This window comes from Dermacentor albipictus, chromosome 3 (genome assembly GCF_038994185.2).
Source record: "Dermacentor albipictus isolate Rhodes 1998 colony chromosome 3, USDA_Dalb.pri_finalv2, whole genome shotgun sequence".
In the NCBI taxonomy this organism is placed as follows: Eukaryota; Metazoa; Arthropoda; class Arachnida; order Ixodida; family Ixodidae; genus Dermacentor; species Dermacentor albipictus.
The window spans coordinates 170,658,953-170,685,735 of record NC_091823.1 but is presented as its reverse complement, the minus strand read 5'-3'; the positions used below and the strand labels follow the sequence as shown (position 1 = coordinate 170,685,735).

The following is a 26,783-nucleotide window of genomic DNA, read 5'->3' as shown; positions in this document are numbered from 1 at the left end:
GCACGATACAGGTGCAGTCGGAAACACAGCGTCCTTGCGATCGGCCATACCATGCTGAATACGCCGGTTCTCGTCCGATCCCCGAAGCTAAGCAGCATTGGGCTCGGTCAGTTCTTGGGTGGGAGACCACCTGGGAACACCGAGGGCTGATGGCACCCTTCTTTTCGCTTTTTTTATTATTCCGTGTTTCTGTGACGTTTTTTTTTGTGTGTGTGTGGGCAGTTGCTTTTACTGTTACTTACGTTCAACTGGAGCCTGCTGGTAGAGCCGACGCCGAAGTGTGAAACCAATTTGCAGGCCACTACGCGATATTCTGCGCGGAATGACGGACGTAATGCTGCATGCAAAATTTAGTCGCACGAGCTTCTAACCGCTTCGCTATCACGCCCGCCCGCATACAGCTCAATGACAACTCGTCGATAAAGTGGCACATTGTGGGCTGCAACGCACGCATAATGCGCTCCCCCTCTTGTTTTTGTGAGCGAGCATGACTTACTTGCACGCACGCATGCAGCGAACAACCACAAACGGAGTAATCGACGTGTGCGTGAATTGTTCGCGGAAAGACTGCCGCGTACGTGATGTAGCAATACATTCATTGGGCGAATGCACATAGCACGATACAGGTGCAGTCGGAAACACAGCGTCCTTGCGATCGGCCATACCATGCTGAATACGCCGGTTCTCGTCCGATCCCCGAAGCTAAGCAGCATTGGGCTCGGTCAGTTCTTGGGTGGGAGACCACCTGGGAACACCGAGGGCTGATGGCACCCTTCTTTTCGCTTTTTTTATTATTCCGTGTTTCTGTGACGTTTTTTTTGTGTGTGTGTGGGCAGTTGCTTTTACTGTTACTTACGTTCAACTGGAGCCTGCTGGTAGAGCCGACGCCGAAGTGTGAAACCAATTTGCAGGCCACTACGCGATATTCTGCGCGGAATGACGGACGTAATGCTGCATGCAAAATTTAGTCGCACGAGCTTCTAACCGCTTCGCTATCACGCCCGCCCGCATACAGCTCAATGACAACTCGTCGATAAAGTGGCACATTGTGGGCTGCAACGCACGCATAATGCGCTCCCCCTCTTGTTTTTGTGAGCGAGCATGACTTACTTGCACGCACGCATGCAGCGAACAACCACAAACGGAGAAATCGACGTGTGCGTGAATTGTTCGCGGAAAGACTGCCGCGTACGTGATGTAGCAATACATTCATTGGGGAATGCACATAGCACGATACAGGTGCAGTCGCAAACACAGCATCCTTGCCATCGGCCATACCATGCTGAATACGCCGGTTCTCGTCCGATCCCCGAAGCTAAGCAGCATAGGGCTCGGTCAGTACTTGGGAGGGAGACCACCTGGGAACACCGAGTGCTGATGGCACCCTTCCTTTTGCTTTTTTTATTATTCCGTGTTTCTGTGAAGTTTTTTTTTTGTGTGTGTGTGGCCAGTTGCTTTTACTGTTACTTACGTTCAACTGGAGCCTGCTGGTAGAGCCGACGCCAAAGTGTGAAACCAATTTGCAGGCCACTACGCGATATTCTGCGCGGAATGACGGACGTAATGCTGCATGCAAAATTTAGTCGCACGAGCTTCTAACCGCTTCGCTATCACGCCCGCCCGCATACAGCTCAATGACAACTCGTCGATAAAGTGGCACATTGTGGGCTGCAACGCACGCATAATGCGCTCCCCCTCTTGTTTTTGTGAGCGAGCATGACTTACTTGCACGCACGCATGCAGCGAACAACCACAAACGGAGTAATCGACGTGTGCGGGAATTGTTCGCGGAAAGACTGCCGCGTACGTGATGTAGCAATACATTCATTGGGCGAATGCACATAGCACGATACAGGTGCAGTCGGAAACACACCATCCTTGCCATCGGCCATACCATGCTGAATACGCCGGTTCTCGTCCGATCCCCGAAGCTAAGCAACATTGGGCTCGGTCAGTACTTGGGAGGGAGACCACCTGGGAACACCGAGTGCTGACGGCACCCTTCTTTTTGCTTTTTTTATTATTCCGTGTTTCTGTGACGTTTTTTTTTTGTGTGTGTGTGTGGGCAGTTGCTTTTACTGTTACTTACGTTCAACTGGAGCCTGCTGGTAGAGCCGACGCCGAAGTGTGAAACCAATTTGCAGGCCACTACGCGATATTCTGCGCGGAATGACGGACGTAATGCTGCATGCAAAATTTAGTCGCACGAGCTTCTAACCGCTTCGCTATCACGCCCGCCCGCATACAGCTCAATGACAACTCGTCGATAAAGTGGCACATTGTGGGCTGCAACGCACGCATAATGCGCTCCCCCTCTTGTTTTTGTGAGCGAGCATGACTTACTTGCACGCACGCATGCAGCGAACAACCACAAACGGAGTAATCGACGTGTGCGTGAATTGTTCGCGGAAAGACTGCCGCGTACGTGATGTAGCAATACATTCATTGGGCGAATGCACATAGCACGATACAGGTGCAGTCGGAAACACAGCGTCCTTGCGATCGGCCATACCATGCTGAATACGCCGGTTCTCGTCCGATCCCCGAAGCTAAGCAGCATTGGGCTCGGTCAGTTCTTGGGTGGGAGACCACCTGGGAACACCGAGGGCTGATGGCACCCTTCTTTTCGCTTTTTTTATTATTCCGTGTTTCTGTGACGTTTTTTTTGTGTGTGTGTGGGCAGTTGCTTTTACTGTTACTTACGTTCAACTGGAGCCTGCTGGTAGAGCCGACGCCGAAGTGTGAAACCAATTTGCAGGCCACTACGCGATATTCTGCGCGGAATGACGGACGTAATGCTGCATGCAAAATTTAGTCGCACGAGCTTCTAACCGCTTCGCTATCACGCCCGCCCGCATACAGCTCAATGACAACTCGTCGATAAAGTGGCACATTGTGGGCTGCAACGCACGCATAATGCGCTCCCCCTCTTGTTTTTGTGAGCGAGCATGACTTACTTGCACGCACGCATGCAGCGAACAACCACAAACGGAGAAATCGACGTGTGCGTGAATTGTTCGCGGAAAGACTGCCGCGTAGGTGATGTAGCAATACATTCATTGGGGAATGCACATAGCACGATACAGGTGCAGTCGCAAACACAGAATCCTTGCCATCGGCCATACCATGCTGAATACGCCGGTTCTCGTCCGATCCCCGAAGCTAAGCAGCATAGGGCTCGGTCAGTACTTGGGAGGGAGACCACCTGGGAACACCGAGTGCTGATGGCACCCTTCTTTTTGCTTTTTTTATTATTCCGTGTTTCTGTGAAGTTTTTTTTTTGTGTGTGTGTGGCCAGTTGCTTTTACTGTTACTTACGTTCAACTGGAGCCTGCTGGTAGAGCAGACGCCAAAGTGTGAAACCAATTTGCAGGCCACCACGCGATATTCTGCGCGGAATGACGGACGTAATGCTGCATGCAAAATTTAGTCGCACGAGCTTCTAACCGCTTCGCTATCACGCCCGCCCGCATACAGCTCAATGACAACTCGTCGATAAAGTGGCACATTGTGGGCTGCAACGCACGCATAATGCGCTCCCCCTCTTGTTTTTGTGAGCGAGCATGACTTACTTGCACGCACGCATGCAGCGAACAACCACAAACGGAGTAATCGACGTGTGCGGGAATTGTTCGCGGAAAGACTGCCGCGTACGTGATGTAGCAATACATTCATTGGGCGAATGCACATAGCACGATACAGGTGCAGTCGGAAACACACCATCCTTGCCATCGGCCATACCATGCTGAATACGCCGGTTCTCGTCCGATCCCCGAAGCTAAGCAACATTGGGCTCGGTCAGTACTTGGGAGGGAGACCACCTGGGAACACCGAGTGCTGACGGCACCCTTCTTTTTGCTTTTTTTATTATTCCGTGTTTCTGTGACGTTTTTTTTTTGTGTGTGTGTGTGGGCAGTTGCTTTTACTGTTACTTACGTTCAACTGGAGCCTGCTGGTAGAGCCGACGCCGAAGTGTGAAACCAATTTGCAGGCCACTACGCGATATTCTGCGCGGAATGACGGACGTAATGCTGCATGCAAAATTTAGTCGCACGAGCTTCTAACCGCTTCGCTATCACGCCCGCCCGCATACAGCTCAATGACAACTCGTCGATAAAGTGGCACATTGTGGGCTGCAACGCACGCATAATGCGCTCCCCCTCTTGTTTTTGTGAGCGAGCATGACTTACTTGCATGCACGCATGCAGCGAACAACCACAAACGGAGTAATCGACGTGTGCGTGAATTGTTCGCGGAAAGACTGCCGCGTACGTGATGTAGCAATACATTCATTGGGCGAATGCACATAGCACGATACAGGTGCAGTCGGAAACACTGCGTCCTTGCGATCGGCCATACCATGCTGAATACGCCGGTTCTCGTCCGATCCCCGAAGCTAAGCAGCATTGGGCTCGGTCAGTACTTGGGAGGGAGACCACCTGGGAACACCGAGTGCTGAAGGCACCCTTCTTTTTGCTTTTTTTATTATTCCGTGTTTCTGTGACGTTTTTTTTTGTGTGTGTGTGGGCAGTTGCTTTTACTGTTACTTACGTTCAACTGGAGCCTGCTGGTAAAGCCGACGCCGAAGTGTGAAACCAATTTGCAGGCCACTACGCGATATTCTGCGCGGAATGACGGACGTAATGCTGCATGCAAAATTTAGTCGCACGAGCTTCTAACCGCTTCGCTATCACGCCCGCCCGCATACAGCTCAATGACAACTCGTCGATAAAGTGGCACATTGTGGGCTGCAACGCACGCATAATGCGCTCCCCCTCTTGTTTTTGTGAGCGAGCATGACTTACTTGCACGCACGCATGCAGCGAACAACCACAAACGGAGTAATCGACGTGTGCGTGAATTGTTCGCGGAAAGACTGCCGCGTACGTGATGTAGCAATACATTCATTGGGCGAATGCACATAGCACGATACAGGTGCAGTCGGAAACACAGCATCCTTGCCATCGGCCATACCATGCATTCTGCTTCCGGCAGCCGAGCTGAGCGGTCAGCAGAATCATGGGCTCCAGTGGAGCAGCGGCGGCGGCCACTTTTGGTCGCGGAAACAGGATCACCGACAACGATAATGAGTATCCGTTTATTCTGCCTCAGCTGCCAAAAGGACGAGTGGCTTTGAAAACCGTGTTTTTACACGGTGATGTACGTGCCAGACCATACAAGGTCGAAGATTTTAGAGACGCCCTACTGCCGACGGGACTGATGCCGGACGTGGTATGCATAGGGGCGTACCAGATCAACCACGTCTGGGCGGTGACCCTGACTGATGCCACTGCGACGAAACGCCTTATGGCCTTCAAAGAACTGCAAGTGAAGGGACGACGGTGCGTCATCGTGGACCCACAGGACCAGCAGGTGAAGCTTCGGCTTCACTGGCTGCTGTACGGCGTTGCCGACGAGGAAGTCCGGACTGCTTTCGCAGCTTTCGGCAAGGTGGAGGAGGTGAGCCGGGAACGGTGGCGCGTCCATGGCATGGGCGACAAGACTTCGACCACCAGGACTGTGCTCCTCAAGCTGAAAAGCGGCGTCAAGGTGGAAGACCTTCCTCATCAGGTTCGCGTCGGTGGAGAGTTGGCCTTGGTGGTCGTGCCCGGTCGACCCATGCAGTGCCTGCGCTGCCAAGGCACGGGGCACGTCCGCCGGGAGTGCAAAGTCCCGCGCTGTTCCAGGTGCAGACGTTTCGGCCACGTTGACGCTGACTGCGTCAAATCCTACGCCGCCGTGACAGGACCAGCAGCGAGTGACGTTGCGGCTGAGCACGTCATGGACGTGGTCGAAACGGAGGACGCCGCCAAGGGAACGGGAGACGTGGTTCCGATAGGGACAGTCAGTGGGTCATCGACTGCCGGCGCAGAAGGCTCAGTAGCTGAGACTGCCGATAAGGCGGGCAAGCCGGTACAGGACCTCCCTGCAGTGAGCCGTCCTACGGGGGGCGTTAACGAAGAGGCGCCCGACAACGACACGACGGCATTGCTGCAGGACAAGGATGTCAACGACGGTGAGCGGACTGCGACTCTCGGTGCCCCAGTCAAGCGCCCCCACGACGAGACCAAAGAAAGGGACGACGGTGCGACGAGCACAAGCGAGGGGCCGCCGCCCAAGGCGCCTCAAGGAAGGCGGATGGGCTACAAGCCAAAGCCGAATCTAACACCCAAAAGGAAACCTGCGGGCAGAACGCCATCGCCTAACGACACCAAGAAGCCGGGAGGTCCCGGAGGCGGCTAGCCGAGGGCTAGTCGTGAACGGTAAGCACCATGCTCCGGGCCTGCTTTTCCCGCTAGTTCAAAATGGCTGAAATACCGTCCCTTATTATTGCCACATTGAACGTGCGAGGGTTGGCGGCTAGTCGTAGGCAAAGCCAGGTCCTACGGTTGGCCACTGACCACAACATAGACGTACTAGCCGTCCAAGAGACTAAGGTTGACGGAGAGGAGCAGACCGGGAGCATGGTGCGACGATTCACGCACAGATATTTTGCGGTGGTTAGCCATGCGGTAGGCACGTCCGCGGGGTGCATTCTGTTCGTTAAGAAGCTGCCTGGACTGCAGATTCAAAGTGTATTTTCATGCGAATCTGGAAGGATTGTTTTTTGTGATGTTTCGATATGCGAGGTTGAATTCCGTGTCATATGCGTGTATGCTCCGAATTCAGTGGAGGAGCGTGTCTTGTTTTTTTCGAACCTTTCTAAGTATGTCCATTGTGAGAAGCGCGTTATGTTGTTGAAAGACTTTAATTGTGTGTTGAATGCCAGAGATAGAGTGAATAATGCCGGTGTGCGAGACAAAAGCTGTAGCGTATTATCACAACTAATAGCGGAAAATGAACTTGACGATGTTTACGAGTGCCTGGAAGGGGGGCGGGAAGTGACTTTTACTCGTTTTCAGGGCAGTAGTCACGCACGACTGGATCGAATGTACATGTCATTGGACACGATTCCAAGATGCCATAGTTATTGTGTTGTGCCCGTGTCGTTTTCGGACCACTGCCTTGTAAAATGCCACATAGGTGTAGTGAAAACGAAACATGCTTTTAATTGGGATCTGTGGAAAATGAATGCCTTGTTACTAAATGATCAGGGGTTTGTAAAAGCAGTAAGGGATGCGGTTAATGAAATATTCGATGAGGCAACGGAAACAATAACAGAGAAGTGGGAATGTTTTAAACAGAAGGTTAAAATTAAAGCCATAGAAAGATCGAGTTGCATAAAATTCGAGAGGGAAATGAAAGAAAAGGGCTTAAGAAGACTGTTGGAGCAGCTGATAACGCTTGAGTGTAGAGAGCCTGGTACATATAAAGACGACGTGCGAAACATCAAGGAAAAACTTGAACAGTTCGACAAAGAGCGTTATCAAGGCGCCATCGTGCGTGCGCGAGCACATGCACTAGCGGCAGGGGAGACGCCCACTAAAAGGGCACTGGGTCTTGAGAAGGCGCACGGACGGCGAAACCACATCGATGAAATTCTAATGAACGGGACTGTCGTTGAAGACAATGAGAGCATTGGGAGTGCCTTTTTCGAGTATTACCAGTCGCTCTTTGCATATCAGGAAGCGAATGTAGATGGTTTTAAAGCGCATTTTCTTACTCGCATGCCGCGAATAAGTGATGATTTGAAAGAAGGATTAGAAGCCAAAATAACTGAGGGGGAAGTCGAAAAGGCAATCGACGATTTGAACCCGGGAAAGTCGCCTGGACCTGACGGTCTCTGCGCTGGGTGGTATAAGGCATTTAAGAGAGAATTGGCTCCATTGTTGGCAGATGTATTCAATGGCGCGTATCAGCAGAAATGTTTGCCCCCTTCCTTCGGAAAAGCGCACACCATACTAATACCCAAGAGTGATGAAATAGATAAACTAAAGTTAGTGTCATTCTATAGGCCAATATCCCTAACAAATGTTGATTACAAGATATTTATGAAGATTTTAGCTACCAGACTCCAAGGCGTCATCAAAGAAATAGTAGGAGACCATCAAACCTGTGGCATCAGAGGGCGAACTATTTTTTCTAACATTCATAAGATGCGATGTGTACTTGAGTGCTGTGACGTCACCGGAGGTGGCGTTGCAGTTCTTCAGCTCGATCTCGAGAAAGCTTTCGATTGTGTCGCGCATGTTATTTTGTTTGCCATCTTGGATCACGTTAATGTCGGTTCCATCATCACTGAGGGCGTGGCCTTGGCGTACAAGAATTGCACAACCAGATTAATTGTAAACAAGGCACTGGGGGCCCCCATTAACATTATGCGTTCAGTGCGCCAAGGCTGTCCCCTCAGTCCACTTCTGTTTGCTATTTATATAGAGGCCATGTGTGTGGCAATAAATGAAAATGACATAATGCGTGGTTTTAGATTAGCAGCGACAGAAGTCAAACTACTTGCGTATGCAGATGACATCGCAGTGTGTTGCATAGATAAACCAAGTGTAACCGAAGCAATATCTATAGTCAAACACTTCTGTGAAGTCACGGGTAGCAGAATAAATTGGGGCAAATCTCTCGGGCTGTGGCATGGGGATTGGCTGTCCGCACCAGACTATTTTGCGAATGTGACCTGGGTGAAAACTCCCAAGACGTATGTCGGAATTCCCTTAGACAGTTACAATAGCAGTGATGAATATTGGAGGAACCAAACAAGTGAAATTAAAGAAAAAGTAGAAAAATGGAAAGCTACTAACCTGTCTGTTTTTGCAAGAGCGACAGTTTGTAACGACTTTTTAGTCGCCAAGTTATACTACGTTATACAAGCGTTATATTGTTCTAGAGTAAATGTGCAAAAGCTGCACAGAGTGTTTGCGGTGTTCATCTGGGGTTCAACCTGGGAAAGGTGCAGTCGAACAAATCTGTTCAGAAGAGTGAAGGACGGGGGTGTGGGTTTGGCGCATCTTTTTGTTCGACAACTAGTGAACCGATTTTTGTTTTTCCGCGATGTGCGCGATCCTTTTCTGCGCACAGTATGTCAACTCAGATTGACCGACGCATTGCCGGCACATGTTGTCAGTACGGCCGGCATGACCGGAAGACTTCGTGGCTATTTTAAGGAAGTGGTAGACAGTGTGCGTTTTCTTACTGTTCGTTTTTCAAGTGATTACCTGTGTCAAGTGAAAAGGAAAACGCTGTATAAAGATGTGTGTGACATTGGTTTCCCAGTGCCGTTATACAGAGCCATGTACAGTGGAGGGCAAGGACAGGACGTCCTTAAACGGGTTAAACGCATGCAGGTGCCACCAGGGGTAAAATCCTTCTTTTTTAGGCTCCACACTGTAACCCTGTCCGTGAAGACGTTTATGGAAGAACGAGGCTGTCTCGTACCCTGGGGTTCTCACTGCTTGATCTGCAAGAAGCCCGAAACCATAGATCATGTGTTCTTGCACTGTTGGGCTGCTGTGTTCTTCTGGGACGTCTTGAAGCGAACCCTGAAAAAAGAATTACCTGTAAACCCCCAAGGGATCAGGTATCTGCCTATTAAGGATGAAGACGGGGTCCCATATGACTTCATTATGTTGAATGCTCTCCACTGTATATGGCGGGCACGAATGGCTGGGTACCACTGTGATCCCGACGCACGGCCGGTTCATATATATTTCAGAGAATCTATGTCGCGGTTTGTTGATCTACAGAAAATGCAAGAATGTCCACCGGATTGGCTGTCGAGGCTAGAAGCTCTCACAGCCATGAAGGAATTTTAATTTGACAACGACGGTCCTATACGGACCGATGGCATTATTGTAATTTTTTTTCGCCTTTTTGGATTTCTGCGATGCGTGTAATATTTGTATTTTCTGTGTTATGTCAAAGACCGGCATTAAATAAAAAAAAATCGGCCATACCATGCTGAATACGCCGGTTCTCGTCCGATCCCCGAAGCTAAGCAGCATTGGGCTCGGTCAGTACTTGGGAGGGAGACCACCTGGGAACACCGAGTGCTGATGGCATCCTTCTTTTTGCTTTTTTATTATTCCTTGTTTCTGTGACGTTTTTTTTGTGTGTGTGTGGGCAGTTGCTTTTACTGCTACTTACGTTCAACTGGAGCCTGCTGGTAGAGCCGACGCCGAAGTGTGAAACCAATTTGCAGGCCACTACGCGATATTCTGCGCGGAATGACGGACGTAATGCTGCATGCAAAATTTAGTCGCACGAGCTTCTAACCGCTTCGCTATCACGCCCGCCCGCATACAGCTCAATGACAACTCGTCGATAAAGTGGCACATTGTGGGCTGCAACGCACGCATAATGCCCTCCCCCTCTTGTTTTTGTGAGCGAGCATGACTTACTTGCACGCACGCATGCAGCGAACAACCACAAACGGAGTAATCGACGTGTGCGTGAATTGTTCGCGGAAAGACTGCCGCGTACGTGATGTAGCAATACATTCATTGGGCGAATGCACATAGCACGATACAGGTGCAGTCAGAAACACAGCGTCCTTGCGATCGGCCATACCATGCTGAATACGCCGGTTCTCGTCCGATCCCCGAAGCTAAGCAGCATTGGGCTCGGTCAGTTCTTGGGAGGGAGACCACCTGGGAACACCGAGTGCTGAAGGCACCCTTCTTTTTGCTTTTTTTATTATTCCGTGTTTCTGTGACGTTTTTTTTTTGTGTGTGTGGGCAGTTGCTTTTACTGTTACTTACGTTCAACTGGAGCCTGCTGGTAGAGCCGACGCCGAAGTGTGAAACCAATTTGCAGGCCACTACGCGATATTCTGCGCGGAATGACGGACGTAATGCTGCATGCAAAATTTAGTCGCACGAGCTTCTAACCGCTTCGCTATCACGCCCGCCCGCATACAGCTCAATGACAACTCGTCGATAAAGTGGCACATTGTGGGCTGCAACGCACGCATAATGCGCTCCCCCTCTTGTTTTTGTGAGCGAGCATGACTTACTTGCACGCACGCATGCAGCGAACAACCAGAAACGGAGTAATCGACGTGTGCGTGAATTGTTCGCGGAAAGACTGCCGCGTACGTGATGTAGCAATACATTCATTGGGCGAATGCACATAGCACGATACAGGTGCAGTCGGAAACACAGCATCCTTGCCATCGGCCATACCATGCTGAATACGCCGGTTCTCGTCCGATCCCCGAAGCTAAGCAGCATTGGGCTCGGTCAGTACTTGGGAGGGAGACCACCTGGGAACACCGAGTGCTGATGGCACCCTTCTTTTAGAGCGCAGCTCTTTGGCGTCCGTTCCTGGGTTTCGCGTCGTCGTCGGCGTTGTCGTCGGCGTCGGCCTCGTAACCAGCTCGCCGACGAATCTGCTCCGCCGCCGCCGCGCATGCGCGCTGTCGGCTCTCCGGGCGAGGGAGGATGATGGAAGGGAGGAGGAGAGACTGTGGAGGAGGGCTGGCTACACAAATGGCTCTTTGGCGTCCGTTCCTGGGTTTCGCGTCGTCGTCGGCCTCATAACCAGCTCGCCGACGAATCTGCTCCGCCGCCGCGCATGCGCGCTGTCGGCTCTCCGGGCGAGGGAGGATGATGGAAGGGAGGAGGAGAGACTGTGGAGGAGGGCTGGCTACACAAATGGCTCTTTGGCGTCCGTTCCTGGGTTTCGCGTTGTCGTCGGCCTCGTAACCAGCTCCGCCCCCCTTTCATCCCCCCAGCGCTAGCAGCGACCGACTGATACCGCTTTCGTGAGTCCGCTACCGCACTCACGAAAGACGTCGTGCACTTCCTGCAAGTCGCATTAACCGTCCATCGATCCACACCGATGTTAGTAGTGGAGGACTTTAATGTTGACATAAAGACAAACAGCAATTTCCTAACAGTTATGCGGGAGAAGATCCCGTTCCTCTCGCTCGTAACGCGTCCCACGGCTGTGACAACCTCGCGAGGCACTTGTATAGATCTCGTCTTTGAGAATCAAGCATTGGTGTACCAAGTCGAACATATATCAGTCTATTTCTCCGACCACAAAGCTTCCTTCATGACTGTCAAGAACTGTTAGTGCAGTCTTTGTTAAAGGAATACGTGTGAAAAATAAAAAAAATTCTGTGATAGCGCATACATGTGTTGCTCGATTTCTTTGCCTCAATCTATCGAAAAGGTGAAACAGCTTATTTGCTGCGCTCAAATTTCGCATTAGGAAGTAACGTAATCGTCGGTAATTTTTTTGCTTTTTTTATTATTCCGTGTTTCTGTGACGTTTATTTTGTGTGTGTGTGGGCAGTTGCTTTTACTGTTACTTACGTTCCACTGGAGCCTGCTGGTAGAGCCGACGCCGAAGTGTGAAACCAATTTGCAGGCCACTACGCGATATTCTGCGCGGAATGACGGACGTAATGCTGCATGCAAAATTTAGTCGCACGAGCTTCTAACCGCTTCGCTATCACGCCCGCCCGCATACAGCTCAATGACAACTCGTCGATAAAGTGGCACATTGTGGGCTGCAACGCACGCATAATGCGCTCCCCCTCTTGTTTTTGTGAGCGAGCATGACTTACTTGCACGCACGCATGCAGCGAACAACCACAAACGGAGTAATCGACGTGTGCGTGAATTGTTCGCGGAAAGACTGCCGCGTACGTGATGTAGCAATACATTCATTGGGCGAATGCACATAGCACGATACAGGTGCAGTCGGAAACACAGCATCCTTGCCATCGGCCATACCATGCTGAATACGCCGGTTCTCGTCCGATCCCCGAAGCTAAGCAGCATTGGGCTCGGTCAGTACTTGGGAGGGACACCACCTGGGAACACCGAGTGCTGATGGCACCCTTCTTTTTGCTTTTTTTATTATTCCGTGTTTCTGTGACGTTTTTTTTGTGTGTGTGTGGGCAGTTGCTTTTACTGTTACTTACGTTCAACTGGAGCCTGCTGGTAGAGCCGACGCCGAAGTGTGAAACCAATTTGCAGGCCACTACGCGATATTCTGCGCGGAATGACGGACGTAATGCTGCATGCAAAATTTAGTCGCACGAGCTTCTAACCGCTTCGCTATCACGCCCGCCCGCATACAGCTCAATGACAACTCGTCGATAAAGTGGCACATTGTGGGCTGCAACGCACGCATAATGCGCTCCCCCTCTTGTTTTTGTGAGCGAGCATGACTTACTTGCACGCACGCATGCAGCGAACAACCACAAACGGAGTAATCGACGTGTGCGTGAATTGTTCGCGGAAAGACTGCCGCGTACGTGATGTAGCAATACATTCATTGGGCGAATGCACATAGCACGATACAGGTGCAGTCGGAAACACAGCATCCTTGCCATCGGCCATACCATGCTGAATACGCCGGTTCTCGTCCGATCCCCGAAGCTAAGCAGCATTGGGCTCGGTCAGTACTTGGGAGGGAGATCACCTGGGAACACCGAGTGCTGATGGCACCCTTCTTTTTGCTTTTTTTATTATTCCGTGTTTCTGTGACGTTTTTTTTTGTGTGTGTGTGGGCAGTTGCTTTTACTGTTACTTACGTTCAACTGGAGCCTGCTGGTAGAGCCGACGCCGAAGTGTGAAACCAATTTGCAGGCCACTACGCGATATTCTGCGCGGAATGACGGACGTAATGCTGCATGCAAAATTTAGTCGCACGAGCTTCTAACCGCTTCGCTATCACGCCCGCCCGCGTACAGCTCAATGACAACTCGTCGATAAAGTGGCACATTGTGGGCTGCAACGCACGCATCATGCGCTCCCCCTCTTGTTTTTGTGAGCGAGCATGACTTACTTGCACGCACGCATGCAGCGAACAACCACAAACGGAGTAATCGACGTGTGCGTGAATTGTTCGCGGAAAGACTGCGGCGTACGTGATGTAGCAATACATTCATTGGGCGAATGCACATAGCACGATACAGGTGCAGTCGGAAACACAGCATCCTTGCCATCGGCCATACCATGCTGAATACGCCGGTTCTCGTCCGATCCCCGAAGCTAAGCAGCATTGGGCTCGGTCAGTACTTGGGAGGGAGACCACCTGGGAACACCGAGTGCTGATGGCACCCTTCTTTTAGAGCGCAGCTCTTTGGCGTCCGTTCCTGGGTTTCGCGTCGTCGTCGGCGTTGTCGTCGTCGTCGGCGTTGTCGTCGGCGTTGTCGTCGGCGTCGGCCTCGTAACCAGCTCGCCGACGAATCTGCTCCGCCGCCGCCGCGCATGCGCGCTGTCGGCTCTCCGGGCGAGGGAGGATGATGGAAGGGAGGAGGAGAGACTGTGGAGGAGGGCTGGCTACACAAATGGCTCTTTGGCGTCCGTTCCTGGGTTTCGCGTCGTCGTCGGCCTCATAACCAGCTCGCCGACGAATCTGCTCCGCCGCCGCGCATGCGCGCTGTCGGCTCTCCGGGCGAGGGAGGATGATGGAAGGGAGGAGGAGAGACTGTGGAGGAGGGCTGGCTACACAAATGGCTCTTTGGCGTCCGTTCCTGGGTTTCGCGTTGTCGTCGGCCTCGTAACCAGCTCCGCCCCCCTTTCATCCCCCCAGCGCTAGCAGCGACCGACTGATACCGCTTTCGTGAGTCCGCTACCGCACTCACGAAAGACGTCGTGCACTTCCTGCAACTCGCATTAACCGTCCATCGATCCACACCGATGTTAGTAGTGGAGGACTTTAATGTTGACATAAAGACAAACAGCAATTTCCTAACAGTTATGCGGGAGAAGATCCCGTTCCTCTCGCTCGTAACGCGTCCCACGGCTGTGACAACCTCGCGAGGCACTTGTATAGATCTCGTCTTTGAGAATCAAGCATTGGTGTACCAAGTCGAACATATATCAGTATATTTCTCCGACCACAAAGCTTCCTTCATGACTGTCAAGAACTGTTAGTGCAGTCTTTGTTAAAGGAATACGTGTGAAAAATAAAAAAAATTCTGTGATAGCGCATACATGTGTTGCTCGATTTCTTTGCCTCAATCTATCGAAAAGGTGAAACAGCTTATTTGCTGCGCTCAAATTTCGCATTAGGAAGTAACGTAATCGTCGGTAATTTTTTTGCTTTTTTTATTATTCCGTGTTTCTGTGACGTTTATTTTGTGTGTGTGTGGGCAGTTGCTTTTACTGTTACTTACGTTCCACTGGAGCCTGCTGGTAGAGCCGACGCCGAAGTGTGAAACCAATTTGCAGGCCACTACGCGATATTCTGCGCGGAATGACGGACGTAATGCTGCATGCAAAATTTAGTCGCACGAGCTTCTAACCGCTTCGCTATCACGCCCGCCCGCATACAGCTCAATGACAACTCGTCGATAAAGTGGCACATTGTGGGCTGCAACGCACGCATAATGCGCTCCCCCTCTTGTTTTTGTGAGCGAGCATGACTTACTTGCACGCACGCATGCAGCGAACAACCACAAACGGAGTAATCGACGTGTGCGTGAATTGTTCGCGGAAAGACTGCCGCGTACGTGATGTAGCAATACATTCATTGGGCGAATGCACATAGCACGATACAGGTGCAGTCGGAAACACAGCATCCTTGCCATCGGCCATACCATGCATTCTGCTTCCGGCAGCCGAGCTGAGCGGTCAGCAGAATCATGGGCTCCAGTGGAGCAGCGGCGGCGGCCACTTTTGGTCGCGGAAACAGGATCACCGACAACGATAATGAGTATCCGTTTATTCTGCCTCAGCTGCCAAAAGGACGAGTGGCTTTGAAAACCGTGTTTTTACACGGTGATGTACGTGCCAGACCATACAAGGTCGAAGATTTTAGAGACGCCCTACTGCCGACGGGACTGATGCCGGACGTGGTATGCATAGGGGCGTACCAGATCAACCACGTCTGGGCGGTGACCCTGACTGATGCCACTGCGACGAAACGCCTTATGGCCTTCAAAGAACTGCAAGTGAAGGGACGACGGTGCGTCATCGTGGACCCACAGGACCAGCAGGTGAAGCTTCGGCTTCACTGGCTGCTGTACGGCGTTGCCGACGAGGAAGTCCGGACTGCTTTCGCAGCTTTCGGCAAGGTGGAGGAGGTGAGCCGGGAACGGTGGCGCGTCCATGGCATGGGCGACAAGACTTCGACCACCAGGACTGTGCTCCTCAAGCTGAAAAGCGGCGTCAAGGTGGAAGACCTTCCTCATCAGGTTCGCGTCGGTGGAGAGTTGGCCTTGGTGGTCGTGCCCGGTCGACCCATGCAGTGCCTGCGCTGCCAAGGCACGGGGCACGTCCGCCGGGAGTGCAAAGTCCCGCGCTGTTCCAGGTGCAGACGTTTCGGCCACGTTGACGCTGACTGCGTCAAATCCTACGCCGCCGTGACAGGACCAGCAGCGAGTGACGTTGCGGCTGAGCACGTCATGGACGTGGTCGAAACGGAGGACGCCGCCAAGGGAACGGGAGACGTGGTTCCGATAGGGACAGTCAGTGGGTCATCGACTGCCGGCGCAGAAGGCTCAGTAGCTGAGACTGCCGATAAGGCGGGCAAGCCGGTACAGGACCTCCCTGCAGTGAGCCGTCCTACGGGGGGCGTTAACGAAGAGGCGCCCGACAACGACACGACGGCATTGCTGCAGGACAAGGATGTCAACGACGGTGAGCGGACTGCGACTCTCGGTGCCCCAGTCAAGCGCCCCCACGACGAGACCAAAGAAAGGGACGACGGTGCGACGAGCACAAGCGAGGGGCCGCCGCCCAAGGCGCCTCAAGGAAGGCGGATGGGCTACAAGCCAAAGCCGAATCTAACACCCGAAAGGAAACCTGCGGGCAGAACGCCATCGCCTAACGACACCAAGAAGCCGGGAGGTCCCGGAGGCGGCTAGCCGAGGGCTAGTCGTGAACGGTAAGCACCATGCTCCGGGCCTGCTTTTCCCGCTAGTTGAAAATGGCTGAAATACCGTCCCTTATTATTGCCACATTGAACGTGCGAGGGTTGGCGGCTAGTCGTAGGCAAAGCCAGGTCCTACGGTTGGCCACTGACCACAACATAGACGTACTAGCCGTCCAAGAGACTAAGGTTGACGGAGAGGAGCAGACCGGGAGCATGGTGCGACGATTCACGCACAGATATTTTGCGGTGGTTAGCCATGCGGTAGGCACGTCCGCGGGGTGCATTCTGTTCGTTAAGAAGCTGCCTGGACTGCAGATTCAAAGTGTATTTTCATGCGAATCTGGAAGGATTGTTTTTTGTGATGTTTCGATATGCGAGGTTGAATTCCGTGTCATATGCGTGTATGCTCCGAATTCAGTGGAGGAGCGTGTCTTGTTTTTTTCGAACCTTTCTAAGTATGTCCATTGTGAGAAGCGCGTTATGTTGTTAGGGGACTTTAATTGTGTGTTGAATGCCAGAGATAGAGTGAATAATGCCGGTGTGCGAGACAAAAGCTGTAGCGTATTATCACAACTAATAGCGGAAAATGAACTTGACGATGTTTACGAGTGCCTGGAAGGGGGGCGGGAAGTGACTTTTACTCGTTTTCAGGGCAGTAGTCACGCACGACTGGATCGAATGTACATGTCATTGGACACGATTCCAAGATGCCATAGTTATTGTGTTGTGCCCGTGTCGTTTTCGGACCACTGCCTTGTAAAATGCCACATAGGTGTAGTGAAAACGAAACATGCTTTTAATTGGGATCTGTGGAAAATGAATGCCTTGTTACTAAATGATCAGGGGTTTGTAAAAGCAGTAAGGGATGCGGTTAATGAAATATTCGATGAGGCAACGGAAACAATAACAGAGAAGTGGGAATGTTTTAAACAGAAGGTTAAAATTAAAGCCATAGAAAGATCGAGTTGCATAAAATTCGAGAGGGAAATGAAAGAAAAGGGCTTAAGAAGACTGTTGGAGCAGCTGATAACGCTTGAGTGTAGAGAGCCTGGTACATATAAAGACGACGTGCGAAACATCAAGGAAAAACTTGAACAGTTCGACAAAGAGCGTTATCAAGGCGCCATCGTGCGTGCGCGAGCACATGCACTAGCGGCAGGGGAGACGCCCACTAAAAGGGCACTGGGTCTTGAGAAGGCGCACGGACGGCGAAACCACATCGATGAAATTCTAATGAACGGGACTGTCGTTGAAGACAATGAGAGCATTGGGAGTGCCTTTTTCGAGTATTACCAGTCGCTCTTTGCATATCAGGAAGCGAATGTAGATGGTTTTAAAGCGCATTTTCTTACTCGCATGCCGCGAATAAGTGATGATTTGAAAGAAGGATTAGAAGCCAAAATAACTGAGGGGGAAGTCGAAAAGGCAATCGACGATTTGAACCCGGGAAAGTCGCCTGGACCTGACGGTCTCTGCGCTGGGTGGTATAAGGCATTTAAGAGAGAATTGGCTCCATTGTTGGCAGATGTATTCAATGGCGCGTATCAGCAGAAATGTTTGCCCCCTTCCTTCGGAAAAGCGCACACCATACTAATACCCAAGAGTGATGAAATAGATAAACTAAAGTTAGTGTCATTCTATAGGCCAATATCCCTAACAAATGTTGATTACAAGATATTTATGAAGATTTTAGCTACCAGACTCCAAGGCGTCATCAAAGAAATAGTAGGAGACCATCAAACCTGTGGCATCAGAGGGCGAACTATTTTTTCTAACATTCATAAGATGCGATGTGTACTTGAGTGCTGTGATGTCACCGGAGGTGGCGTTGCAGTTCTTCAGCTCGATCTCGAGAAAGCTTTCGATTGTGTCGCGCATGTTATTTTGTTTGCCATCTTGGATCACGTTAATGTCGGTTCCATCATCACTGAGGGCGTGGCCTTGGCGTACAAGAATTGCACAACCAGATTAATTGTAAACAAGGCACTGGGGGCCCCCATTAACATTATGCGTTCAGTGCGCCAAGGCTGTCCCCTCAGTCCACTTCTGTTTGCTATTTATATAGAGGCCATGTGTGTGGCAATAAATGAAAATGACATAATACGTGGTTTTAGATTAGCAGCGACAGAAGTCAAACTACTTGCGTATGCAGATGACATCGCAGTGTGTTGCATAGATAAACCAAGTGTAACCGAAGCAATATCTATAGTCAAACACTTCTGTGAAGTCACGGGTAGCAGAATAAATTGGGGCGAATCTCTCGGGCTGTGGCATGGGGATTGGCTGTCCGCACCAGACTATTTTGCGAATGTGACCTGGGTGAAAACTCCCAAGACGTATGTCGGAATTCCCTTAGACAGTTACAATAGCAGTGATGAATATTGGAGGAACCAAACAAGTGAAATTAAAGAAAAAGTAGAAAAATGGAAAGCTACTAACCTGTCTGTTTTTGCAAGAGCGACAGTTTGTAACGTCTTTTTAGTCGCCAAGTTATACTACGTTATACAAGCGTTATATTGTTCTAGAGTAAATGTGCAAAAGCTGCACAGAGTGTTTGCGGTGTTCATCTGGGGTTCAACCTGGGAAAGGTGCAGTCGAACAAATCTGTTCAGAAGAGTGAAGGACGGGGGTGTGGGTTTGGCGCATCTTTTTGTTCGACAACTAGTGAACCGATTTTTGTTTTTCCGCGATGTGCGCGATCCTTTTCTGCGCACAGTATGTCAACTCAGATTGACCGACGCATTGCCGGCACATGTTGTCAGTACGGCCGGCATGACCGGAAGACTTCGTGGCTATTTTAAGGAAGTGGTAGACAGTGTGCGTTTTCTTACTGTTCGTTTTTGAAGTGATTACCTGTGTCAAGTGAAAAGGAAAACGCTGTATAAAGATGTGTGACATTGGTTTCCCAGTGCCGTTATACAGAGCCATGTACAGTGGAGGGCAAGGACAGGACGTCCTTAAACGGGTTAAACGCATGCAGGTGCCACCAGGGGTAAAATCCTTCTTTTTTAGGCTCCACACTGTAACCCTGTCCGTGAAGACGTTTATGGAAGAACGAGGCTGTCTCGTACCCTGGGGTTCTCACTGCTTGATCTGCAAGAAGCCCGAAACCATAGATCATGTGTTCTTGCACTGTTGGGCTGCTGTGTTCTTCTGGGACGTCTTGAAGCGAACCCTGAAAAAAGAATTACCTGTAAACCCCCAAGGGATCAGGTATCTGCCTATTAAGGATGAAGACGGGGTCCCATATGACTTCATTATGTTGAATGCTCTCCACTGTATATGGCGGGCACGAATGGCTGGGTACCACTGTGATCCCGACGCACGGCCGGTTCATATATATTTCAGAGAATCTATGTCGCGGTTTGTTGATCTACAGAAAATGCAAGAATGTCCACCGGATTGGCTGTCGAGGCTAGAAGCTCTCACAGCCATGAAGGAATTTTAATTTGACAACGACGGTCCTATACGGACCGATGGCATTATTGTAATTTTTTTTCGCCTTTTTGGATTTCTGCGATGCGTGTAATATTTGTATTTTCTGTGTTATGTCAAAGACCGGCATTAAATAAAAAAAAAAATCGGCCATACCATGCTGAATACGCCGGTTCTCGTCCGATCCCCGAAGCTAAGCAGCATTGGGCTCGGTCAGTACTTGGGAGGGAGACCACCTGGGAACACCGAGTGCTGATGGCATCCTTCTTTTTGCTTTTTTATTATTCCTTGTTTCTGTGACGTTTTTTTTGTGTGTGTGTGGGCAGTTGCTTTTACTGCTACTTACGTTCAACTGGAGCCTGCTGGTAGAGCCGACGCCGAAGTGTGAAACCAATTTGCAGGCCACTACGCGATATTCTGCGCGGAATGACGGACGTAATGCTGCATGCAAAATTTAGTCGCACGAGCTTCTAACCGCTTCGCTATCACGCCCGCCCGCATACAGCTCAATGACAACTCGTCGATAAAGTGGCACATTGTGGGCTGCAACGCACGCATAATGCCCTCCCCCTCTTGTTTTTGTGAGCGAGCATGACTTACTTGCACGCACGCATGCAGCGAACAACCACAAACGGAGTAATCGACGTGTGCGTGAATTGTTCGCGGAAAGACTGCCGCGTACGTGATGTAGCAATACATTCATTGGGCGAATGCACATAGCACGATACAGGTGCAGTCGGAAACACAGCGTCCTTGCGATCGGCCATACCATGCTGAATACGCCGGTTCTCGTCCGATCCCCGAAGCTAAGCAGCATTGGGCTCGGTCAGTTCTTGGGAGGGAGACCACCTGGGAACACCGAGTGCTGAAGGCACCCTTCTTTTTGCTTTTTTTATTATTCCGTGTTTCTGTGACGTTTTTTTTGTGTGTGTGTGGGCAGTTGCTTTTACTGTTACTTACGTTCAACTGGAGCCTGCTGGTAGAGCCGACGCCGAAGTGTGAAACCAATTTGCAGGCCACTACGCGATATTCTGCGCGGAATGACGGACGTAATGCTGCATGCAAAATTTAGTCGCACGAGCTTCTAACCGCTTCGCTATCACGCCCGCCCGCATACAGCTCAATGACAACTCGTCGATAAAGTGGCACATTGTGGGCTGCAACGCACGCATAATGCGCTCCCCCTCTTGTTTTTGTGAGCGAGCATGACTTACTTGCACGCACGCATGCAGCGAACAACCAGAAACGGAGTAATCGACGTGTGCGTGAATTGTTCGCGGAAAGACTGCCGCGTACGTGATGTAGCAATACATTCATTGGGCGAATGCACATAGCACGATACAGGTGCAGTCGGAAACACAGCATCCTTGCCATCGGCCATACCATGCTGAATACGCCGGTTCTCGTCCGATCCCCGAAGCTAAGCAGCATTGGGCTCGGTCAGTACTTGGGAGGGAGACCACCTGGGAACACCGAGTGCTGATGGCACCCTTCTTTTAGAGCGCAGCTCTTTGGCGTCCGTTCCTGGGTTTCGCGTCGTCGTCGGCGTTGTCGTCGTCGTCGGCGTTGTCGTCGGCGTTGTCGTCGGCGTCGGCCTCGTAACCAGCTCGCCGACGAATCTGCTCCGCCGCCGCCGCGCATGCGCGCTGTCGGCTCTCCGGGCGAGGGAGGATGATGGAAGGGAGGAGGAGAGACTGTGGAGGAGGGCTGGCTACACAAATGGCTCTTTGGCGTCCGTTCCTGGGTTTCGCGTCGTCGTCGGCCTCATAACCAGCTCGCCGACGAATCTGCTCCGCCGCCGCGCATGCGCGCTGTCGGCTCTCCGGGCGAGGGAGGATGATGGAAGGGAGGAGGAGAGACTGTGGAGGAGGGCTGGCTACACAAATGGCTCTTTGGCGTCCGTTCCTGGGTTTCGCGTTGTCGTCGGCCTCGTAACCAGCTCCGCCCCCCTTTCATCCCCCCAGCGCTAGCAGCGACCGACTGATACCGCTTTCGTGAGTCCGCTACCGCACTCACGAAAGACGTCGTGCACTTCCTGCAACTCGCATTAACCGTCCATCGATCCACACCGATGTTAGTAGTGGAGGACTTTAATGTTGACATAAAGACAAACAGCAACTTCCTAACAGTTATGCGGGAGAAGATCCCGTTCCTCTCGCTCGTAACGCGTCCCACGGCTGTGACAACCTCGCGAGGCACTTGTATAGATCTCGTCTTTGAGAATCAAGCATTGGTGTACCAAGTCGAACATATATCAGTCTATTTCTCCGACCACAAAGCTTCCTTCATGACTGTCAAGAACTGTTAGTGCAGTCTTTGTTAAAGGAATACGTGTGAAAAATAAAAAAAAATTCTGTGATAGCGCATACATGTGTTGCTCGATTTCTTTGCCTCAATCTATCGAAAAGGTGAAACAGCTTATTTGCTGCGCTCAAATTTCGCATTAGGAAGTAACGTAATCGTCGGTAATTTTTTTGCTTTTTTTATTATTCCGTGTTTCTGTGACGTTTATTTTGTGTGTGTGTGGGCAGTTGCTTTTACTGTTACTTACGTTCAACTGGAGCCTGCTGGTAGAGCCGACGCCGAAGTGTGAAACCAATTTGCAGGCCACTACGCGATATTCTGCGCGGAATGACGGACGTAATGCTGCATGCAAAATTTAGTCGCACGAGCTTCTAACCGCTTCGCTATCACGCCCGCCCGCATACAGCTCAATGACAACTCGTCGATAAAGTGGCACATTGTGGGCTGCAACGCACGCATAATGCGCTCCCCCTCTTGTTTTTGTGAGCGAGCATGACTTACTTGCACGCACGCATGCAGCGAACAACCACAAACGGAGTAATCGACGTGTGCGTGAATTGTTCGCGGAAAGACTGCGGCGTACGTGATGTAGCAATACATTCATTGGGCGAATGCACATAGCACGATACAGGTGCAGTCGGAAACACAGCATCCTTGCCATCGGCCATACCATGCTGAATACGCCGGTTCTCGTCCGATCCCCGAAGCTAAGCAGCATTGGGCTCGGTCAGTACTTGGGAGGGAGACCACCTGGGAACACCGAGTGCTGATGGCACCCTTCTTTTAGAGCGCAGCTCTTTGGCGTCCGTTCCTGGGTTTCGCGTCGTCGTCGGCGTTGTCGTCGTCGTCGGCGTTGTCGTCGGCGTTGTCGTCGGCGTCGGCCTCGTAACCAGCTCGCCGACGAATCTGCTCCGCCGCCGCCGCGCATGCGCGCTGTCGGCTCTCCGGGCGAGGGAGGATGATGGAAGGGAGGAGGAGAGACTGTGGAGGAGGGCTGGCTACACAAATGGCTCTTTGGCGTCCGTTCCTGGGTTTCGCGTCGTCGTCGGCCTCATAACCAGCTCGCCGACGAATCTGCTCCGCCGCCGCGCATGCGCGCTGTCGGCTCTCCGGGCGAGGGAGGATGATGGAAGGGAGGAGGAGAGACTGTGGAGGAGGGCTGGCTACACAAATGGCTCTTTGGCGTCCGTTCCTGGGTTTCGCGTTGTCGTCGGCCTCGTAACCAGCTCCGCCCCCCTTTCATCCCCCCAGCGCTAGCAGCGACCGACTGATACCGCTTTCGTGAGTCCGCTACCGCACTCACGAAAGACGTCGTGCACTTCCTGCAACTCGCATTAACCGTCCATCGATTCACACCGATGTTAGTAGTGGAGGACTTTAATGTTGACATAAAGACAAACAGCAATTTCCTAACAGTTATGCGGGAGAAGATCCCGTTCCCCTCGCTCGTAACGCGTCCCACGGCTGTGACAACCTCGCGAGGCACTTGTATAGATCTCGTCTTTGAGAATCAAGCATTGGTGTACCAAGTCGAACATATATCAGTCTATTTCTCCGACCACAAAGCTTCCTTCATGACTGTCAAGAACTGTTAGTGCAGTCTTTGTTAAAGGAATACGTGTGAAAAATAAAAAAAAAATTCTGTGATAGCGCATACATGTGTTGCTCGATTTCTTTGCCTCAATCTATCGAAAAGGTGAAACAGCTTATTTGCTGCGCTCAAATTTCGCATTAGGAAGTAACGTAATCGTCGGTAATTTTTTTGCTTTTTTTATTATTCCGTGTTTCTGTGACGTTTATTTTGTGTGTGTGTGGGCAGTTGCTTTTACTGTTACTTACGTTCCACTGGAGCCTGCTGGTAGAGCCGACGCCGAAGTGTGAAACCAATTTGCAGGCCACTACGCGATATTCTGCGCGGAATGACGGACGTAATGCTGCATGCAAAATTTAGTCGCACGAGCTTCTAACCGCTTCGCTATCACGCCCGCCCGCATACAGCTCAATGACAACTCGTCGATAAAGTGGCACATTGTGGGCTGCAACGCACGCATAATGCGCTCCCCCTCTTTCTTGTTTTTGTGAGCGAGCATGACTTACTTGCACGCACGCATGCAGCGAACAACCACAAACGGAGTAATCGACGTGTGCGTGAATTGTTCGCGGAAAGACTGCCGCGTACGTGATGTAGCAATACATTCATTGGGCGAATGCACATAGCACGATACAGGTGCAGTCGGAAACACAGCATCCTTGCCATCGGCCATACCATGCTGAATACGCCGGTTCTCGTCCGATCCCCGAAGCTAAGCAGCATTGGGCTCGGTCAGTACTTGGGAGGGAGACCACCTGGGAACACCGAGTGCTGATGGCACCCTTCTTTTTGCTTTTTTTATTATTCCGTGTTTCTGTGACGTTTTTTTTTGTGTGTGTGTGGGCAGTTGCTTTTACTGTTACTTACGTTCAACTGGAGCCTGCTGGTAGAGCCGACGCCGAAGTGTGAAACCAATTTGCAGGCCACTACGCGATATTCTGCGCGGAATGACGGACGTAATGCTGCATGCAAAATTTAGTCGCACGAGCTTCTAACCGCTTCGCTATCACGCCCGCCCGCATACAGCTCAATGACAACTCGTCGATAAAGTGGCACATTGTGGGCTGCAACGCACGCATAATGCGCTCCCCCTCTTGTTTTTGTGAGCGAGCATGACTTACTTGCACGCACGCATGCAGCGAACAACCACAAACGGAGTAATCGATGTGTGCGTGAATTGTTCGCGGAAAGACTGCCGCGTACGTGATGTAGCAATACATTCATTGGGCGAATGCACATAGCACGATACAGGTGCAGTCGGAAACACAGCATCCTTGCCATCGGCCATACCATGCTGAATACGCCGGTTCTCGTCCGATCCCCGAAGCTAAGCAGCATTGGGCTCGGTCAGTACTTGGGAGGGAGACCACCTGGGAACACCGAGTGCTGATGGCACCCTTCTTTTTGCTTTTTTTATTATTCCGTGTTTCTGTGACGTTTTTTTTTGTGTGTGTGTGGGCAGTTGCTTTTACTGTTACTTACGTTCAACTGGAGCCTGCTGGTAGAGCCGACGCCGAAGTGTGAAACCAATTTGCAGGCCACTACGCGATATTCTGCGCGGAATGACGGACGTAATGCTGCATGCAAAATTTAGTCGCACGAGCTTCTAACCGCTTCGCTATCACGCCCGCCCGCATACAGCTCAATGACAACTCGTCGATAAAGTGGCACATTGTGGGCTGCAACGCACGCATAATGCGCTCCCCCTCTTGTTTTTGTGAGCGAGCATGACTTACTTGCACGCACGCATGCAGCGAACAACCACAAACGGAGTAATCGACGTGTGCGTGAATTGTTCGCGGAAAGACTGCGGCGTACGTGATGTAGCAATATATTCATTGGGCGAATGCACATAGCACGATACAGGTGCAGTCGGAAACACAGCATCCTTGCCATCGGCCATACCATGCTGAATACGCCGGTTCTCGTCCGATCCCCGAAGCTAAGCAGCATTGGGCTCGGTCAGTACTTGGGAGGGACACCACCTGGGAACACCGAGTGCTGATGGCACCCTTCTTTTTGCTTTTTTTATTATTCCGTGTTTCTGTGACGTTTTTTTTGTGTGTGTGTGTGGGCAGTTGCTTTTACTGTTACTTACGTTCAACTGGAGCCTGCTGGTAGAGCCGACGCCGAAGTGTGAAACCAATTTGCAGGCCACTACGCGATATTCTGCGCGGAATGACGGACGTAATGCTGCATGCAAAATTTAGTCGCACGAGCTTCTAACCGCTTCGCTATCACGCCCGCCCGCATACAACTCAATGACAACTCGTCGATAAAGTGGCACATTGTGGGCTGCAACGCACGCATAATGCGCTCCCCCTCTTGTTTTTGTGAGCGAGCATGACTTACTTGCACGCACGCATGCAGCGAACAACCACAAACGGAGTAATCGACGTGTGCGTGAATTGTTCGCGGAAAGACTGCCGCGTACGTGATGTAGCAATACATTCATTGGGCGAATGCACATAGCACGATACAGGTGCAGTCGGAAACACAGCATCCTTGCCATCGGCCATACCATGCTCATTCTGCTTCCGGCAGCTGAGCTGAGCGGTCAGCAGAATCATGAGCTCCAGTGGAGCGGCGACAGCGGCCACTTTTGGCCGCGGAAACAGGCTAAACGACGATAAGGAGTATACCTTTATTTTGCCGCAACTGCCTAAAGGACAAGTGGTGATTAACACCGTCTTTTTGCACGGTGATGTTCGCGCCAGACCTTATAAGG

The 26,783-nt window shown here is 51.2% G+C and overlaps 11 non-coding genes and 10 pseudogenes across 11 annotated transcripts; all 21 read left to right on the top strand.

Annotated features, from left to right (window-relative positions):
- The first annotated feature begins 36 nt into the window (after positions 1 to 36).
- On the top strand, positions 37 to 155 carry LOC139058196 (5S ribosomal RNA; annotated as a pseudogene).
- A 496-nt stretch (positions 156 to 651) lies between these two features.
- LOC139058195 (5S ribosomal RNA) lies at positions 652 to 770 on the top strand (annotated as a pseudogene).
- Positions 771 to 1,264: 494 nt separating this feature from the next.
- LOC139058017 (5S ribosomal RNA) lies at positions 1,265 to 1,383 on the top strand. Its single transcript, XR_011513182.1, has one exon. It is a non-coding gene; the product is annotated as a 5S ribosomal RNA (ribosomal RNA).
- A 497-nt stretch (positions 1,384 to 1,880) lies between these two features.
- LOC139058157 (5S ribosomal RNA) lies at positions 1,881 to 1,999 on the top strand (annotated as a pseudogene).
- A 499-nt stretch (positions 2,000 to 2,498) lies between these two features.
- Positions 2,499 to 2,617, top strand: LOC139058194 (5S ribosomal RNA; annotated as a pseudogene).
- A 494-nt stretch (positions 2,618 to 3,111) lies between these two features.
- LOC139058016 (5S ribosomal RNA) lies at positions 3,112 to 3,230 on the top strand. The gene has a single exon (XR_011513181.1). It is a non-coding gene; the product is annotated as a 5S ribosomal RNA (ribosomal RNA).
- A 497-nt stretch (positions 3,231 to 3,727) lies between these two features.
- LOC139058156 (5S ribosomal RNA) lies at positions 3,728 to 3,846 on the top strand (annotated as a pseudogene).
- Positions 3,847 to 4,345: 499 nt separating this feature from the next.
- Positions 4,346 to 4,464, top strand: LOC139058148 (5S ribosomal RNA; annotated as a pseudogene).
- A 5,364-nt stretch (positions 4,465 to 9,828) lies between these two features.
- LOC139058234 (5S ribosomal RNA) lies at positions 9,829 to 9,947 on the top strand (annotated as a pseudogene).
- Positions 9,948 to 10,441: 494 nt separating this feature from the next.
- Positions 10,442 to 10,560, top strand: LOC139058263 (5S ribosomal RNA; annotated as a pseudogene).
- A 495-nt stretch (positions 10,561 to 11,055) lies between these two features.
- On the top strand, positions 11,056 to 11,174 carry LOC139058066 (5S ribosomal RNA). Its single transcript, XR_011513231.1, has one exon. It is a non-coding gene; the product is annotated as a 5S ribosomal RNA (ribosomal RNA).
- A 1,441-nt stretch (positions 11,175 to 12,615) lies between these two features.
- On the top strand, positions 12,616 to 12,734 carry LOC139058085 (5S ribosomal RNA). The gene has a single exon (XR_011513249.1). It is a non-coding gene; the product is annotated as a 5S ribosomal RNA (ribosomal RNA).
- A 495-nt stretch (positions 12,735 to 13,229) lies between these two features.
- Positions 13,230 to 13,348, top strand: LOC139058088 (5S ribosomal RNA). Its single transcript, XR_011513252.1, has one exon. It is a non-coding gene; the product is annotated as a 5S ribosomal RNA (ribosomal RNA).
- A 496-nt stretch (positions 13,349 to 13,844) lies between these two features.
- Positions 13,845 to 13,963, top strand: LOC139058055 (5S ribosomal RNA). The gene has a single exon (XR_011513220.1). It is a non-coding gene; the product is annotated as a 5S ribosomal RNA (ribosomal RNA).
- A 6,339-nt stretch (positions 13,964 to 20,302) lies between these two features.
- LOC139058233 (5S ribosomal RNA) lies at positions 20,303 to 20,421 on the top strand (annotated as a pseudogene).
- Positions 20,422 to 20,915: 494 nt separating this feature from the next.
- LOC139058262 (5S ribosomal RNA) lies at positions 20,916 to 21,034 on the top strand (annotated as a pseudogene).
- Positions 21,035 to 21,529: 495 nt separating this feature from the next.
- Positions 21,530 to 21,648, top strand: LOC139058044 (5S ribosomal RNA). Its single transcript, XR_011513209.1, has one exon. It is a non-coding gene; the product is annotated as a 5S ribosomal RNA (ribosomal RNA).
- A 1,472-nt stretch (positions 21,649 to 23,120) lies between these two features.
- On the top strand, positions 23,121 to 23,239 carry LOC139058033 (5S ribosomal RNA). Its single transcript, XR_011513198.1, has one exon. It is a non-coding gene; the product is annotated as a 5S ribosomal RNA (ribosomal RNA).
- A 1,477-nt stretch (positions 23,240 to 24,716) lies between these two features.
- LOC139058022 (5S ribosomal RNA) lies at positions 24,717 to 24,835 on the top strand. The gene has a single exon (XR_011513187.1). It is a non-coding gene; the product is annotated as a 5S ribosomal RNA (ribosomal RNA).
- Positions 24,836 to 25,331: 496 nt separating this feature from the next.
- LOC135921154 (5S ribosomal RNA) lies at positions 25,332 to 25,450 on the top strand. The gene has a single exon (XR_011513177.1). It is a non-coding gene; the product is annotated as a 5S ribosomal RNA (ribosomal RNA).
- Positions 25,451 to 25,946: 496 nt separating this feature from the next.
- Positions 25,947 to 26,065, top strand: LOC139058084 (5S ribosomal RNA). The gene has a single exon (XR_011513248.1). It is a non-coding gene; the product is annotated as a 5S ribosomal RNA (ribosomal RNA).
- The last annotated feature ends 718 nt before the right edge of the window (positions 26,066 to 26,783 follow it).